Here is an 18,476-nt window from a genome sequence, read left to right as displayed (position 1 = left end):
CTGCATTCAGATGCTTATATCTTTACTTTTCTCCTTTGCTTTTCACCTCTCTTCTTTTCACAGCTATTTGTAAGGCCTCCCCAGACAGCCATTTTGCTTTTTTGCATTTCTTTTCCATGGGGATGGTCTTGATCCCTGTCTCCTGTACAATGTCACGAACCTCATTCCATAGTTCATCAGGCAGTCTATCTGATCTAGGCCCTTAAATGTATTTCTCGCTTCCACTGTATTCCACTTTATTGACTATGCCAAAGCCTTTGACTGTGTGGATCACAATAAACTGTGGAAAATTCTGAAAGAGATGGGAATACCAGACCACCTAACCTGCCTCTTGAGAAATCTGTATGCAGGCCAGGAAGCAATAGTTAGAACTGGACATGGAACAACACACTGGTTCCAAATAGGAAAAGGAGTATGTTAAGGCTGTATATTGTCACCCTGCTTATTTAACTTATATGCAGAGTACATCATGAGAAATGCTGGACTGGAAGAAGCACAAGCTGGAATCAAGATTGCCGGGAGAAATCTCAATAACCTCAGATATGCAGATGACACCACCCTTATGGCAGAAAGTGAAGAGGAGCTAAAAAGCCTCTTGATGAAAGTGAAAGAGGAGAGCAAAAGAGATGGCTTAAAGCTCAACATTCAGAAAATGAAGATCATGGCATCCGGTCCCATCACTTCATGCAAATAGATGGGGAAACAGTGGAAACAGTGTCAGACTTTATTTTTTTTGGCTCCAAAATCACTGCAGATGGTGATTTCCCATGAAATTAAAAGATGCTTGCTCCTTGGAAGAAAACTTATGACCAACCTAAATAGTATATTCAAACGCAGAGACATTACTTTGCCAACTAAGGTCCGTCTAGTCAAGGCTATGGTTTTTCCAGTAGTCATGTATGGATGTGAGAGTTGGTCTGTGAAGAAGGCTGAGCGCCGAAGAATTGATGCTTTCGAACTGTGGTGTTGGAGAAGACTCTTGAGAGTCCCTTGGACTGCAAGGAGATCCAACCAGTCCATTCTGAAGGAGATCAACCCTGGGATTTCTTTGTAAGGAATGATGCTAAAGCTGAAACTCCAGTACTTTGGCCACCTTATGAGAAAAGTTGACTCATTGGAAAAGATTCTGATGATGGGAGGGATTGGTGGCAGGAGGAGAAGGGGATGGCCGAGGATGAGATGGCCGGATTGCATCACGGACTCGATGGACGTGAGTCTGAGTGAACTCTGGGAGATGGTGATGGACAGGGAGGCCTGGCGTGCTGCGATTCATGGGGTCGCAAAGAGTCCGACACGACTGTGCGACTGAACTGAACTGAACTGAACTTTCCTGATGCCTCCTGCTTAAAACCCCAAAGGTCAGAAGGATAGTGAGGCCCCGCTTTCACAGTCTGTATTTGCACTAAATTCAAGATCAAGCGAGCTTTTGCCCTTCTGCACTGTGGGAGGTTTCTGTCCTCCCTGAGCTCACCTTATTGGTAACGCTCACCTGCATTACCATTTGACAGGTGTACCGCCCCCGTCAAACTCCCCACCTGGTACTGTCCCCGGAGCCGGTTGCGCTGGTGCTTGGCTCCAGAAGTGAGAACCCCTCGGGGATCACCCCCAACCCCCCACCCCTCCCCACGCCTCACTGTGTCAGTGAAAAATAAAGGATCAAAGTAGTGGTATTTCACTGGCCGCCCACAAGGCTGTTGGATCCCACCCCGCCCCCTCGCAAGAAACTTGGGGTGGGGCGGCCTGCAGGGGGCCTCTCACTTATTCTACACCTTATACTCACTAATTCTACCAGGACGCCCTGCCCTTCACAAAGAAAAGAGAACTCTCCCCGGGGCTCCCACAGGCTTCCCTGGGATCGGTTGTATTACTGCACTGGACGCCTCACAGCGTCCATCTCTGCCACTCCGGATTTGGGGATCTGAACCCAACTCCCTTTCAATTGGCTGAGGGCAATGGAGGCCATCGCCCATCCCTTTGGAATGGTGCTTGCCCATATCTCAGGACAGACTGACCCATGTTCAACTGCTGTTCACATGGAACCCTTTTCCACTTCTGCCTTCAAAGTTCTCATTTGAATATTTGCTACTACCACCAAGATCTGCACCTGCAGCGGCTCCACCCAGGCCCACGTCCTAGGCTTCAAGGCTCACCGCAGTGGCCCTCCTACTCATCGAGGCATACCATCCGCGGGGGTGGGGTGGGGGGAGGGGTGACCTCCTTCCCGAGCTCCCATCCCTCTCTCGCCTCTCCAACTGCTGGCTATGGCCAGGTATGGGCCCGACGCTCCAGCACCATCCATTTACAGGGCTAGATGATTCGGCAGGTGAGTTGTTACACACTCCTTAGTGGATTCTGACTTCCATGGCCACCATCCTGCTGTCTATATCAACCAAGACCTTTTCTGGGATCTGATGAGTGTCAGTATCAGGCTCCTTAACCCAGCGTCCCATTCATCCCATAGCACCAGTTCTGCGTACCAAAAATGGCCAAGTAGGCACTCGCATTCTACACCTGGCTCCACACCAGGGAGCCAGGTTTCTTACCCATTTAAAGTTTGAGAATAGGTTGGGATCGTTTCCGCTCCAAGACCTCTAATCATTCACTTTACTGGATAAAACTGCGTGGGTTCATTGAGAGAGCGCCAGCTATCCTGAGGGAAACTTCGGAGGGAACAAGCAACTCTATGGTTTGATTGGTCTTTCGCTCCTATACCCAGGTCAGACAACTGATTTGCACGTTAGGATTGCTATGGTCCTCCACCAGAGTTTCCTCTGCCTTCATCCTGCCCAGGCATAGTTCACCATCTTTCAGGTCCTAACACGTGTGACCATGCTCCACCTCCCAAGCGCAGCGGGCGAGAGAGGCTGGTAGTTCACCCGTGGCAGACTGGAGAGGCCTCGGGATCCCACCTCGGCTGCTGACTAAGGTGGCCTTCACCTTCATTGCACCACGGCTGCTTTCGTGCGAGCCCCTGACTCGTGCACGTGTTAGACTCCTTTGTCCGTGTTTCTAGACAGGTCGGGTGGGTGACTGACATCGCCGCTAACCCTGTGCGCTCACTTCACCGACCGGTGTGACCGAAAAACAACCCTCCAGCTCGATGGTACGACCTGCCCAGGGCTCACTGGGGACAGTCCGCCCCTCCCCGACCCACCCGGTTGGGGGCTGGCCGGGGTGGGAAAGCGGTCGCGCCCTTGGAGGGGCGACCCCCAAAAAACACCGGCGTGACCCGCAGTGGGGAGTATCAGGAGAGGAGAGAGCACAGCGACAGGTCTGGCTCCCTTGGCCCCGAGATTCGGCAAGCGCTGCTGCCGGGGGGACTGGGGGAGGGGGGCTGTAAAACTTGGCGGTGATGGACCCGCCGCCATGACGGAGGGGACCCCAGAGCCACCTTCCCCGCTGTCCTTTCCAGCCATCCCGGAGCCGGTGACAGCTGGCCAGGGGGCGGTCCCCCACCGACCCCACCCTGGCCCCACCATCCCCCAACCGCCCACCTCCACCTGAAGACGGAGGGATGAGCGGCAAGGGGCGGAGGGAGGGAGAGTGGAGAGATTGGGAGGAATGGGGAGCAGGAAAGCTCCACTGGGCCGCCGACAGGGCTGGACCCGTCGCCGGGTCGAATCCTTCAGGCTGACTGTGCGGACCCCATCCATTTACCTCTTAACGGTTTCAAGCCCTCTTGAACTCATTCTTCAAAGTTCTTTTCAACATTCCCTTACAGTACTTGTTGACTATCAGTCTTGTGCTTGTATTTAGCCCTATATAGAGTTTACCACCCGCTTTGGGCTGCATTCCCAAGCAACCCAACTCCGGGAAGACCCAGTGCACCAGAGGCCGCTATTGGCCTCACACCATTCATGGGCTGGGCCTCGATCAGAAGGACTTGGGCCCCCCATAAGCAGCGATGGGGGTGGGTCTTCCACCCACCACATGTACCGCACCCCACCGCGGGGCAGGGATTCAGCATTGGGCTCTTCCCTGTTCACTCGCCATTACTGAGGGAATCCTGGCTAGTTTCTTTTCCTCTTCCTTTGTTTCCTATGCTTAAATTCAGTGGGTGGCCACATCTGATGACACCGTGAGGATAGTCCGAGAAGGGGGTGGAGAGACCTGCAGCCGACTGCCCTGGGCCCCCTCCCCATGCACACACAGCACCCTACCACCCACCGCTTATGTGTCACCCCTCAGGGAGGCGGCGGCGGCTGCAGCAGGTGGTGGGCAGAGAGGGAGACGCCAAGGCGGGGGTGGGATGGGAGCACAAGCCAGCGATCATGGGATGCACGAGGTGGGGGGCGGCGGAGAGGTGGACGGGGAGGGGGCGTGGAGGGTGGGTGCACGCTCAGGAGCCAAAGCCCAAATGGGCAAAGGACCCACAATATGCCCCCTTTCTCCCTCCAACAGACTTCACCCTCTTGGCGGGGCCTCTGGGGCGCGAACAGCGGCAAGGCTGAAGCCTGGGGGGAGAGTGTGCAGCGGCGGGCAGACGCCACTGGGGCACGTGTCCCTGGGGCCAGGACTCGCACGCAGACTGGGCCTCGGGATTGAGCTGCCTGTCCCACTAGGGTGAGAGCCGCGGGGGGCAGGAATTGGGCATGGGCCACGTATGTAAGGCTGGGAAGTCAACACAGGGGGTGGTGGCCAGGTGCCGGGAAACACCGCCGCCAAAGGCAGGACGGCCAAATGAAGAACTGAAGATGTGACCCCACCCCACCACACCCGTGGGCCCCTGCTGCGTGGCGCAAGACCATCCCCAAACCCCGACACCCCAAGGGCAACAACACCCAAAGGCCGCTTGCGGCTCGAGGAAGCTCTCAAAGGGGAGACCAACCACAGAGGCCTGGCAGGCCAGGGGACTCAGTGCGACCTCATGTCCCCTTCTCCCCTCTTGTGGGCAGTGTCCACCTGGCCACAGAGGCAGGGGACACCGTGTCTGCACTTAGGGGGACTGAGGGACCAGAGGCCCTTCAAGGACAACCCCCAGCCACGGGACCTCCAGGAAGGCGAGCACACGACATGAGCACCCCAGAGGGGTGGTTGATCGTTAAGCAATGCTCAGACAGGCGTAGTCCCAGGAGGAACCCAGGGCCGCAAGTGCATTCAAAGTGTCCATGATCAATGTGTCCTGCAATTCACATTAATTCTCATAGCTAGCTGTGTTCTTCATTGACACAAGAGCTGAGTGATCCAGCACTAAGAGTTGTAGGAGGTTTTCAAGTGTTTTGTTTCCACAGGAGACCCACCCCTGGCATGGCACATCCCACCCTTTCTCCCTCCCTCCCCAGAGTTGGGCAGGGGTTGCCTCTGGCCAGCCAAGTCAGACAGAAAACAGCAGACTGGAGGGGACAGGAAAGGTTTCACACAATGGAGCAGGGTGTGCTTGGACACCCAACAGGCACCCGGGGGGGGGGGGTGGTTCCAACCATCCCCCAGGGATGTGGAGGAGCCATGCATGCACCTCACACAGTCACAGCCCACACGAGGACTGCAGGGTAGGCCCCTCCCAACAGCCATGCCGGCAGTGACCATGATGCGCCACACCATCCCAGCCCTTCAGGGGATGGCTGAGTCCGGGGGAGACTGGAGGCACCTCCCAACCTCCCGTGGGCCCGACCATCCTGACCCCAAGGCAGTGAAGCCCGCCCAGGGGTCTTTAAACCTCCTCGCCAGGACACACTAGGTAACTGGAATGAAGGAGGTGGGCATGGACCACAGCCCCGACTTCCACCACCAGCCACTGCATCCCTGCCCACAGCCACCTCAGCATGGCTGGCCCGTGATGCATAGAGGCCTTCAACAGGAGCCTCTGTATTCACAACACAACAGCCAGGTCTCTCCTCCACACTCAGCCTCTTAGAGGAAATCTTGGCTGACACAGGCATCCACAACAGGACTGGGCCTTCCCTGGGATCCTGTGTCAATGAAGAAGCACACCTTGCACTCCCAGGCTCACCCAGACTCCAAGATGATCTCCTGGTGGCCACAGGCCTCCCAGACACAGGCGCCTTCTGTGGAGTCCTCTACTGTCATCACAGGGGACCACCCAGGACTCCCTGGGACACTCAGCCTCCTAGAGGAAATCTTGGCTGTCATGGCCATCTAGGACATGCCCTCATCTTCCCCAGGAGCCGCTGTGGAGGAGGAAGGAGTTGAAGAAATCCTGGAAGCACCCTCCGGTGAGGAGGATTACCAGGCCCTCCTCGACATGCTGCCAGGCTCCCCAGGCCCTCGGGCTTAGACGGAGAGGAAGGAAGGGGCACCTTCTCCCCTGAACCCCTTTCATTTCTCTTTTCCTGGGATGCAGAGCCATGAAGCTCGTGGTGGGGGGCGGTTTGGGGTGGGGGTAGGAGAGAATACAGATAGGATGTCTAACAACAACTTTGGGGACAAACCTGAGAGCTGGATCTTTGGAAAGCTGTGCCTCACCCCCACCCACCCCAAGAGGGACATCCCACCTGAAGCCTCAAGGAACCCAAGTATTTCAGTGATCAAGAGGGTGCCTAAGAGGGGACATGCCATGGAGCCAATAAAGAAACCCCCTGCCCCACACAGGTTCTTTTGGTCTGGCTCCTCTGTCTTCTGGTCCAATTTTTTCAGCAGTCCACACAGGAGAACTCCTTCCCTATGCCAGGGGCAGCAGAGGGAGGGGGAGAGGGAGACAGGGGAGTGGGAAGGTGGAAGGTTGGGAGATGCAGGTGGGAGGGGCCCAATGGGTGGAGGGAGGGGCCCAGTGGGTGGAGGGAGAGGCTTGGAGTGAAGGGAGAGAGTTTGGGAAGGCTGAGTGGGAGAAGGAAGGAGGGAGAGAGGAAAGAGAAGCAGGAAGATTTGGGGACAGAGGGAGGGAGAGGTTGTTGGGGGAGTGGGGGCTAAGCCTGCTTCTGGGACTCAGCTTCGAGCCACCTGCAAACCCTGCAGGTATCCTTAAAATGCTGCATCAAGGACACATTTCCCCTGGTTTCAAGATGCCTGTTTAGGACGGGTTTCTCATGGTCAGATCCTCTGAGCCAGCAGTAGGGACCTACCCACACAACTGCTTTCACGACCATAATCCATGCCCATGTGAACACACATGACCAGTATATCTGCAAAAGCCAATCATCTCCATGTCTCTCTCTGACCCACGGAGTATAGTGACTGAGCTCACCCTGCCACCAACATCCTCCCGTCACCCACAGACATACAGAAGTTATGTATTTGCAAACCCATTCCTGAATTTATAGACCCAGTGGTTTTGAAGTACATACAAAACCCTGCCGGTTCTCATGTGAACCCCATGGTTGGGTTTAGAAGCTTTGGTGGCCAAAGAATACATTGCTAATGATGGCTATGGGTGTGGTGTTGCGGTTTGTTCAAGCCACGTTCCCTCTCTACCCCCTCCCCAGGATACAGCCAGGGCAAAAGGTCTATTCCCAGCTTAGATTTGCGCACGAGCACATGCACCTGCACACACACGAACACATGTGCACCATCCTGTCGGCCGCACTGTGACTCCGTGGACTAGCTCTAGAGGCCAGATGGTAGCTTTCTCCCTTTTGCAGCAGATCTTCCCAATGCAGGAATTGAACCGGTGTCCTGCATTGCAGGTGGATCCTTTACAACTGAGTTATCAGGGAAGACCTGAGCACTGGCAAGCCAATTTCAAGGCCATGCCACCAGGAGAGGAAAGTCTAGCTGATCTCCAGGTCATCTGCCAGCCACCCCCCAGTCCCCCCTCCATCCCAGCCAATGGAGCATCCCGACGAGAATGAGGTGTATGTCAGAGGAAGGAGCCCCAGTGAAGGCACAGTCCTCCGGGGACTGGCTTCTTTCCCTTGGCATCTGTGTCCTCCACCACCTCCTCCCCAGGTAGAGTTCTCTGAGCCTAGTGCTCTCCTGCTGTCATGGCCCCTTGGCAGCCTGGGTCAGGGGCCATCCTGCCGCCTGCACAGCCTGAGACACACATCCCGTGGTGGCCCGAGTGACCCTATGGTGAAGGCACAGTGCCTCTGCTAGAGCCACAGCCCCAGTCCCGCAAATTTCCAAACTCGACAAGCCTCTTAGTTGAGCTCTTGGAGGCCACAGGTGTCCCAGACAAGCAGGCACTTTTCCTGGGGGCCACTGCAGATATGCAAGAGCACACCCTGTTCTCCCAGGTGCACCCAGCTTCCTAGACTAGCTCTTGGTGCCAATGGGCATCCTGGACATGATGGGGCCTTCCCTGGGGCCCTCTGTAGATGCACGAGCACACCTCGCCCTCTCAGACTCACCCAGCCTCCAAGACGAGCTCCCGGCTGCCGAGCATCCCGGGCCTGCTGGATCCTTTCCTGGGGTCTTTTACTGTCTTCACAAGGGGCCATCCAGCCCTCCCCGGGTCACCCAGCCTCCTAGAGGAAATCATGGCTGCCAAGTCCATCAAGGACATACCCCGGTCTTACACGGGGGCCGCTGTGGAGGAAGGAGCTGAGGCATTCCTGGAAGTACCCCTCAGTGAGGTTGAGTACCAGGCCCTCCTTAACATGCTGCCAGGCTTCCCAGGCCCTCAGGCTTAGAGGGAGAGGAAGGAAGGGGCACCTTCTCCCCCGAGCCACTTTCAGGTCTACTTTCCTGGGATGTGGAACCATGGAGGTTGGGGAGGGGGGCGATTTTGGTTGGGGGGAAGAGAGAATACAGATGGGATGTCTACCAATAACTTTGGGGACAAACAAAAGAGCTGGAACTTTGGGAAGCATGGGACCCCGAGAGGGTGAGGAGGAAATAGGGAGTCATCTGAAAAGGAATTCAGAATAATGATAATAAAAATGATCAAAAATCTTGAAAACAAAATGGAGTTACAGATAAATAGCCTGGAGACAAGGATTGAGAAGATTCAAGAAATGTTTAACAAGGATCTAGAAGAAGTAAGAAAGAGTCAATATATAATGAATAATGCAGTAAATGTGATCAAAAACACTCTGGAGGGAACCAACAGTAGAATAACGGAGGCAGAGGACAGGATAAGCGAGGTATAAGATATAATGGTGAAAATAAATGAAGCAGAAAGGAAAAAAGAAAAAAAAAGAATTAAAAGAAATGAGGAAAACCTCACGGACCTCTGGGACAATGTCAAACACCCCAACATTCGAACCATAGGATTCCCTGAAGAAGACAAAAAGAAAGGCCATGAGAAAATACTTGAGGAGATAATAGTTGAAAACTTCCCTAAAATGAGAAAGGAAATAGTCATCCAAGTTCAAGAAACCCAGAGAGTCCCAAATAGGATAAACCCAAGGCAAAACACCACAAGACAAATAATAATCAAAATAACAAAAATCAAATATAAAGAACAAATATTAACAGCAGGAAGGCAAAAACAACAAATACCACACAAGGGGATTCCCATAAGGATAACAGCTGATCTTTCAATAGAAACTCCTCAGGCCAGAAGGGATTGGTAGGACATACTTAAAGTGATGAAAGAGAAAAAGCTACAACCAAGATTACTGTACCCAGCAAGGATTTCATTCAAATAGGAAGAAGAAATCAAAAGCTTTACAGACAAGCAAAAATGACAGAATTCTGCACCACCAAACCAGCTCTTCAACAAATGCTAAAGGATCTTCTCTAGACAGGAAACATAGAAAAGGTGTATAAACTTGAAACCAAAACAACAAAGGAAATAGCAATGGGATCATACTTATCAATAATTATCTTAAATGTAAATGGGTTGGATGCCCCAACCAAAAGACAAAGACTGGCTGAAAGGATACAAAAACAAGACCCCTATACATTCTGTCTACAAGAGACCCACCTCAAAACAAGAGACAAACAGACTGAAAATTAGGGCTGGAAAAAGATATTTCACACAAATGGAGATTAAAAGAAAGCAAGAGTAGCAATACTCATATCAGATAAAATAGACTTTGAAATAAAGGCTATGAAAAGAGACAAAGAAGGATACTACATAATGATCAAAACATCTATCCAAGAAGATCATATAACAATTTTATATATATATATATGTACCAACATAGGAGCATCGCAGTATGGCAAATGCTGACAAGTATGAAAGGGGAAATTAGCAATAACACAATAATAGTAGGAAACTTTAATACCCCACTCACACCTATGGATAGATCAACTAAACAGAAAATTAACAAGGAACACAAGCTTTAAATGATAAGATGGACCAGTTAGAACTAATTGATATTTATAGGACATTTCACCCCAAAACAATGAATTTCACCTTTTTTTCAAGCACACACGGAACATTCTCCAGGATTGATCACATCCTGGGTCATAAATCTAGCCTTGGTAAATTCAAAAAAATTGAAATCACTGCAAGTATCTTTTCTGATCACAATGCAGTAAGATTAGATATAAATTAGAGGAAAAATTATTAAAATTTCCAACATATAGAGGCTAAACAACATACTTCTAAATAACCAACAAATCAGAGATGAAATCAAAAAAGAAATCAAAATATGCATAGAAAGGAATGAAAATGGAAACGCAACAACCCAAAACCCATGGGACACTATAAAAGCAGTGCTAAGGGGAAGGTTCATAGCAATACAGGCTTACCTCAAGAAATAAGAAAAAATTAGCAAACAAAAAACCTAACTCTACATCTAAAGTAACTAGAAAAGGAAATGAAGAACCCCAGGGCCAAGTAGAAGGAAAGCAATTTTAAAAATTAAGATAGAAATAAATGCAAAAGAAAAAAAAAAGAGACCTTAGCAAAAATCACCAAAACTAGAAGCTGGTTCTTTGAAAAAATAAATAAAATTGACAAACCAGACTCATCAAGAAACAAAGGAAGTAAAATCAAATCAACAAAAATAAATATGAAAATGGAAAAGTCACAACAGACAACCCAGAAATACAAAGGATCATAAGAGAGTACTATATGCAACTATATGCCAACAAAACGGACAACTTGGAAGAAATAGACAAATTCTTACAAAAGTACAACTTTCCAAAACTGAACCAGGAAGAAATAGAAAATCTTAACAGACCCATCACAAGCAGAGAAATCAAAACTAATCAGAAATCTTCTAGCAAACAAAAGCTCAGTACCAGATGGCTTCACAGCTGAATTATACCAAAAATGTAGAGAAGAGCTAACACCTATCCTACTCAAACTCTTCCAGAAAATTGCAGAGGAAGATAAACTTCCAAACGCATTCTATGAGGCCACCATCACCCTGATACCAAAACCTGACAAAGATGCCACAAAAAAAAAGAAAAGAAAGAAAACCATAAGCCAATATCACTGTTGATCATAGGTGCAAAAATCCTTAACAAAATCCTAGCAAACAGATCCAACAACATATTAAAAATATTATACATCATGACCAAGTGGGCTTTATACCAGGGATGCAAGGATTCTTTAATATCCACAAATCAATCCATGTAATACAAAACATTAACAAATTGAAAGATGAAAACTATATGATTATCTCAATAGATGCAGAGAAAGCCTTTGACAAAATTCAATGTCCATTTGTGATAAAAACTCTCCAGAAAGCAGGAATAGGAGGAACATACCTCAACATAATAAAAGCTACATATGACAAATCCACAGTAAACATTATCCTCAATGATGAAAAATTGAAAAAATTTCCTCTAAAGTCAGGTACATGCAAGGGTGCCTACTCTCACCACTACTATTCAATATAGTTTTGTAAGTTTTGGCCACAGCAATCAGAGCCGAAAAAGAAATAAAAGGAATCCAGATTAGAAAAGAAGAATTAAAACTCTCACTGTTTGTAGATGACATGATTCTCTATATAGAAAACCCTAAAGTCTCCACCAGAAAATTACTAGAGCTAATCAATGAATACAGTAAAGTTTCAGGATATAAAATCAACAGACACAAATCTCTTGTATTCCTACACACTAACAATGAGAAAATAGATAAATTAAGGGAACAATGCCATTCACCATTGCAATGACAAGAATAAGATACTTAAGAATAATTATACCTAAAGAAACAAAAGCCCTATATATAGAAAACTATAAAACAGTGATGAAAAAATAAAAGAGGACAGAAATAGATGGAGAAAAATACCATGTTCATGGACTGGAAGAATCAATATAATGAAAATGAGTATACTACTGAACGCAATCTATAGATTCAATGCAATCCCTATCAAGCTACCAACGGTATTTTTCAGAAAACTAGAACAAATACTTTCACAAGTTGTATGGAAATACAAAAAAAAAAAAAAAACTCAAATAGCCAAAGCAATCTTGAGAAAGAGGAATGGAACTGGAGGAATCAACCTGCCTGACTTCAGGCGATACTACAAAGCCACAGTCATCAAGACAGTATGGTACTGACACAAAGACAGAAATATAGATCAATGGAACATAATAGAAAGCCCAGAGATAAATCCACGCATCTATGGACACCTTATCTTTGACAAAGGAGGCAGGAATATACAATGGAGAAAAGACAATCTCTTTAACAAGCAGTGCTGGGAAAACTAGTGAACCACTTGTAAAAGAATGAAAGTAGAACCCTTCATAACACCATACACAAAAATAAACTCAAAATGGATTAAAGATCTAAAAATAAGACCAGACACTATAAAACATCTAGAGGAGAACATAGGCAAAACCCTCTCTGACATAAATCACAGCAGAATTCTCTAAGACCCACTTCCCAGAGTAATGGAAATAAAAGCAAAAATAAACAAATGGGACCTAATTAAAATTAAAAGCTTTTGCACAGTGAAGGAAATTATAAGCAAGGTGAAAATAAAGCCTTCAGAATGGGAGAAAATAATAGCAAACAAAGCAACTGACAAAGAATTAATCTCAAAAATATACAAGCAACTCCTGCAGCTTAATTCCAGAAAAATAAATGACCAAATCAAAATGGGCCAAAGAACTAAATAGACATTTCTCCAAAGAAGACATACAGATGGCTAATAAACACATGAAAAGATGCTCAACATCACTCATTATCAGAGAAATGCAAATCAAAACCACAATGAGGTACCATCTCATGCCAGTCAGAATGGCTGCTATCCAAAAGTCTACAAGCAATAAATGCTGGGGAGGGTGTGGAGAAAAGGGAATCTTCTTACACTGTTGGTGGGAATGCAAACTAGTACAGCCACTATGGAGAACAGTGTGGAGATTCCTTAAAAAACTTTAAATAGAACTTCTGTATGACCAAGAAATCCCACTGTTGTGCATACACAAGGAAACTAGAATTGAAAGAGACACGTGTACCACAATGCTCATCACAGCACTGTTTATAATAGCCAGGACATGGAAGCAACCTAGATGTCCATCAGCAGCCGAATGGATAAGAAAGCTGTGGTACATATACCCAGTGCATTATTACTCAGCCATTAAAAAGAATACATTTGAATTGGTTCTAATGAGGTGGATGAAACTGGAGCCTATTATACAGAGTGAAGTGAGTCAGAATGAAAAATACCAATACAGTATACTAATGCATATATACAGAATTTAGAAAGATGGTTATGGTGATTTTATATGTGAGACAGCAAAAGAGACACAGATGTATAGAACAGTCTTTTGGACTCTGTGGGAGAGGGCGAGGGTGGGATGATTTGAGACAATAGCATTGCAATACGTATATTATATGTGAAACAGATCGCCAGTCCTGGTTTAAAGAACGAGACAGGGTGGTCAGGGCTGGTGCACTGGGATGACCCTGAGGGATGGGATGCGGAAGGAGGTGGGAGGGGGGTTCCTGATGGGAAACACATGTACACCCATTGTTGATTCATGTCAATGTGTGGCAAAACCCACTACAATATTATAAAATAATTAGAATCCATTTAAAATAAATACATTTTTAAAAATAATTTAAAAAGAAGATACACTGATGGCAAATAAGTACATAAAAATTGTTCAACACCATTAATCATTAGGAAAATGAAAATTAAAGCTACACTGAACTATCACTACATAGTAATTAAAATGGCTAATTAAAAAATCCTGACAACTCCAAATGCTGATTAAGAGGCAGAAACAACTAGAACTCTAATGCATGTCTGGTGTGAACACACTGGAAAATATTTTGGCTTGGTAACATTTTAATGAAATTAAACATATACTTATCATAGTATTTAGTAATGTCACTCCAAGAAATCAAAGAGAAATAAAAATTAATCTTTGCAGAAAAATTTGTGTGCAATTATTGTGCTTACTTGGGTTTGTAATATAAATGTTAATAGGAATAGTGAGAGTGGATATTCTTGCCTTTTTGTTTGTAGTCTTGACTGTACACAACCTTGTCTTAATTACTATACACTTGTAATAATTCTTAACACACTGTAAAAAGCTATGCTTTCTTTTCTATCACAGTCCATGGCTCCACTTGGCTCTTTCTATTTCTATATTAATTTTATACTCAATTTGTGAAGTTCTACCCAAAATATGAAGAATCATAATTGGAATTACATAAATTAACTTAGTAAGAATGACATTTATATAATATTGCAAATTCAAATACATAAATTTGGACTTTCTCTCCAATAATTCTAGCCTTTATTGACTCTGTAACAAAATTTTATAATTTCCCCTGCATAGATCTTTCATATCTTTTGTCATGTTCTGCTAGGTATTTGTTTCTATGCTACTGTATAATCAGCATGTTTTCTTTTTTTGAAAGGAAAGAGAAAATAATATTTCTGATTTATTTTTAAAACTTGGTTATCAAGGCACAGCAAAATTGTGCTTATATGACAATCTCTTCACAATATCTCTCAGTATATTAACAAGACAACTAAGTCTTTGAGATCTAATTGACATACAAAATTATATTTGTTTCAAGTATATAACATAATTTTATATTTGTTCTATATTGTGAAATGATCATCATAAGTTGAGATAACATCCAGCCGTGTTTTTTATCTTAAGAGAAGGACATTCAGTCTTTTAACATTAAGTAGAGAGGTAGCTGTAGGATTTTCACAGATGCCCTTTATTGTCTTAAGGAAATTATATTTCCCAATTTGCTGAAAATAATAGATGCTGAATTTTGTCAAATTCTTCTTACACAACAATTGAGATGATCATATGATTTCCTTCTCTAGTGTTCTGATCTGGGAAACAATATTGATTCATTTTTAAATGTTGGATCAGCCTTGTATTTCTAGCATAAACTCCACTTGGTTATTATGTGTTATCCTTTTAAATATACCTTTAGATTGAATTTACTTATATTTTATTGATAATGTTAGCATCTATTCTCATGGGAAATGTCCTGAGGTTTTCTTTTCTTATAATATCTTTGTTTGGACCTGGTTCCTGGTAATACTGATTTCATAACTGAGCTGGAAAGTGTTCTCTCCTCTTCCATTTTCCAGTAGAGCTTGGGCATGACTGACATTTATTCTCTAAATGTTTGGTTGATTTTGTAAATGAAATTACCTAGGCCTGATTTTCCTTTGTTGGCAGTACTGTATTGTGTTTTGATGAGGATTTGGAGCTTTAGAATTGACCAACCTCAAATTCATGTGTAACTATTCATTTCTCCCTATATTCTCTTTGAATCTCAGTTTCTTCATCTGTAAAATGGGTCCTTGCGAGATGAAATAACAATATACATCAGTTGATTATCACTGTACTATACTACATTTGTATATGTTAACTTCTTCATATTTTAGTATTATAGTACTTACTACTTTTACAGATAAGAAAACTATTACAAACGGAAATTAAATAACTTCCCCAGGGCTACTCAGGTAGCACATAATGAGGCCAGGATTTGAATTGAGCCTGTCTGGTTCCACAGTCCTTGCCTTTAATCGCTAAGAGGCCCTCACTATAATAATTGCTAACTCATTGTTGAGTATTTTTGAGTAATATATGTAAGAACTAAATCTGTGCTAGTTCAAGGTTGGTGTTTAGCAAACTGGTATGTGAAGAACTGACTCATTTGAAAAGATTGAAGGCAGGAAAGATTGAAGGCAGGAAGAGAAGGGGATGACAGAGGATGAGATGGTTGGATGACATTCACTGACTCAATGGACATGAGTTTTAGTAAATTCCAGGAGTTGGTGGTGGACAGGGAAGCCTAGCATGCTACAGTCCATAGGGTCATAAAGAGTCATGACTGAGTGATTAAACTGAACTGATTGCTATTCATAAGGCAAATTAATATTACTTTGAACAAAGTCAAGTACTTCAAAATATTTTCAACCTGTCAAAGACATTTTATTATAGGCAATCAAGTACATTGTATTGAAAATTTATCACAGTGAAATTCCATACATATTTAGTGCACTTTAAAAAGTGATATTGTGAACATCGAACCTTAATAGGAATAGCAACATGAATTTTTGCCCTAGTTCAACTCTGCCCTTTTGTGTAATTCTAGTAATTAAACTTCTTGAGAAGTTTGCAAATCCTTAGAATAATAAAAGGAACAGTAACTGTTTCTACCACTTTGATCTTAGTTGTTGATTGGCTTAAAAAGAGAAATATTTGATCCATGTCAATGTATGGCAAAACCACTGCTGCTGCTGCTGCTCCTGCTGCTGTGTCGCTTCAGTCGTGTCTGACTCTGTGTGACCCCATAGACGGCAGCCCACCAGGATCCCCCGTCCCTGGGATTCTCCAGGCAAGAACACTGGAGTGGGTTGCCACTTCCTTATCCAACGCATGAAAGTGAAAAATGAAAGTAAAATTGCTCAGTCGTGTTCGACTCTTTGCGACCCCCATGGACTGCAGCCTACCAGGCTCATTCGCCCATGGGATTTTCCAGGCAAGAGTACTGCAGTGGGGTGCCATTGCCTTCTCCAGCAAAACCACTACAATATTGTAAAGCAATTAGTCTCCAATTAAAATAAATTTATATATTAAAAAGGGAAAAAAGAAGTATTTAAAGGTTCTTGGAAGAATTTAGCTAGGAACAATGTTAAATATAGACATTTAGTGTTATAGTTTAAAAATTAGAATAATTTATATTAACATTGAGTATATTATTACATAAATATTTTGATTTGACTGTGAACAATGTATTTACTATGACTTCGTACAGAGAGACGCCATTAATGTCAGGTTTTCAGATCTTCCTGGTGATTATTTAGGTTTAGCATATTTACTTATTTATTTTAGCCCACGAGATGATGACTACCATATGCCAAAATATTCAGTTCAGTTCAGTTCAGTTCAGTTGCTGAGTCGTGTCCAACTCTCTGTGACCCCATGAACCTCAGTACGCCAGGCCTCCCTGTCCATCACCAACTCTGAGGGTTTACCCAAATTCATGTCCATTGAATCAGTCATGCCATCCAACCATCTCATCTGTCATCCCCCTCTCCTCCTGCCCTCAATCTTTCCCAGCATCAGGGTCTTTTCAAATGAGTCAGCTCTTTGTGTTAGGTGGCCAAAGGATTGGAGTTTCAGCTTCAACATCAGTCCCTCAAATGAACACTCAGGACTGATCTCCTTTAGGATGGATTGGTTGGCTCTCCTTGTAGTACAAGGGATTCCCAAGAGTGTTCTCCAACACCACAGATCAAAAGCATCAATTCTTCAGCACCCAGCTTTCTTCACAGTCCAACTCTCACATCCATACATGATTACTGGAAAAACCATAGCCTTGATGAGATGGACCTTTGTTAGATATTACTTTGCTATCTAATATGCTATTTAATATGCTATCTAGGTTGGTCATATCTTTCTTTCCAAGGAGTAAGCATCTTTTAATTTCATGGCTGCAATCACCATCTACAGTGATTTTGGAGCCCCCCGAAATAAAGTCAGACACTGTTCCCACTGTTTCCCCATCTATTTCCCATGAAGTGATGGGACCAGATGCCATGATCTTAGTGTTTTGAATGTTGAGCTTTAAGCCAACTTTTTCACTCTCCTCTTTCACTTTCATCAGAGGCTTTTTAGTTCTTCTTCACTTTCTGCCATAAAGGCGGTGTCATCTGCACATCTAAGGTTTTTGATATTTCTCCCAGCAATCTTGATTCCAGCTTGTGCTTTCTCTAGCCCAGAGTTTCTCATGATGTACTCTGCATATAAGTTAAATAAGCAGGATGACAACATACAGCCTTGACATACTCCTTTTCCTATTTGGAAACTGTGTTGTTCCATATCCAGTTCTAACTGTTGCTTCCTGACCTGCGTACGTTTCTCAAGAGGCAGGTCAGGTGGTCTAATATTCCCATATCCTTAAGAATTTCCCACATTTTATAGTGATCCAAACAGTCAAAGGTTTTGGCATAGTCAATAAAGCAGAAATAGATGTTTTTCTGGAACTCTCTTGCTTTTTCGATGATCCAGCTTATGCTGGCAATTTGATCTCTGGTTCCTTTGTCTTTTCTAAAACCAGCTTGAACATCTAGAATTTCACAGTTCACGTATTGCTGAAGCCTGGCTTGGAGAATTTTCAGCACTTCTTTACTAGCGTGTGAGATGAGTGCAATTGTGCAGTAGTTTGAGCATTCTTTGGCATTGCCTTTCTTTGGGATTTAAATGAAAACTGACCTTTTCCAGTCCTGTGGCCAAAACATTAGGTT

At 45.0% G+C, this 18,476-nt stretch overlaps 1 non-coding gene across 1 annotated transcript; it reads right to left on the bottom strand.

The window, feature by feature from the left end:
* Positions 1-5,046: 5,046 nt before the first annotated feature.
* Positions 5,047-5,199, bottom strand: LOC138084839 (5.8S ribosomal RNA). The gene has a single exon (XR_011145247.1). It is a non-coding gene; the product is annotated as a 5.8S ribosomal RNA (ribosomal RNA).
* Positions 5,200-18,476: the final 13,277 nt, after the last annotated feature.

Source organism: Capricornis sumatraensis, chromosome 8 (assembly GCF_032405125.1).
Source record: "Capricornis sumatraensis isolate serow.1 chromosome 8, serow.2, whole genome shotgun sequence".
NCBI lineage: Eukaryota > Metazoa > Chordata > Mammalia > Artiodactyla > Bovidae > Capricornis > Capricornis sumatraensis.
Note: the sequence above shows the minus strand (reverse complement) of the source record. Positions and strands in the feature narration are given on the sequence as shown.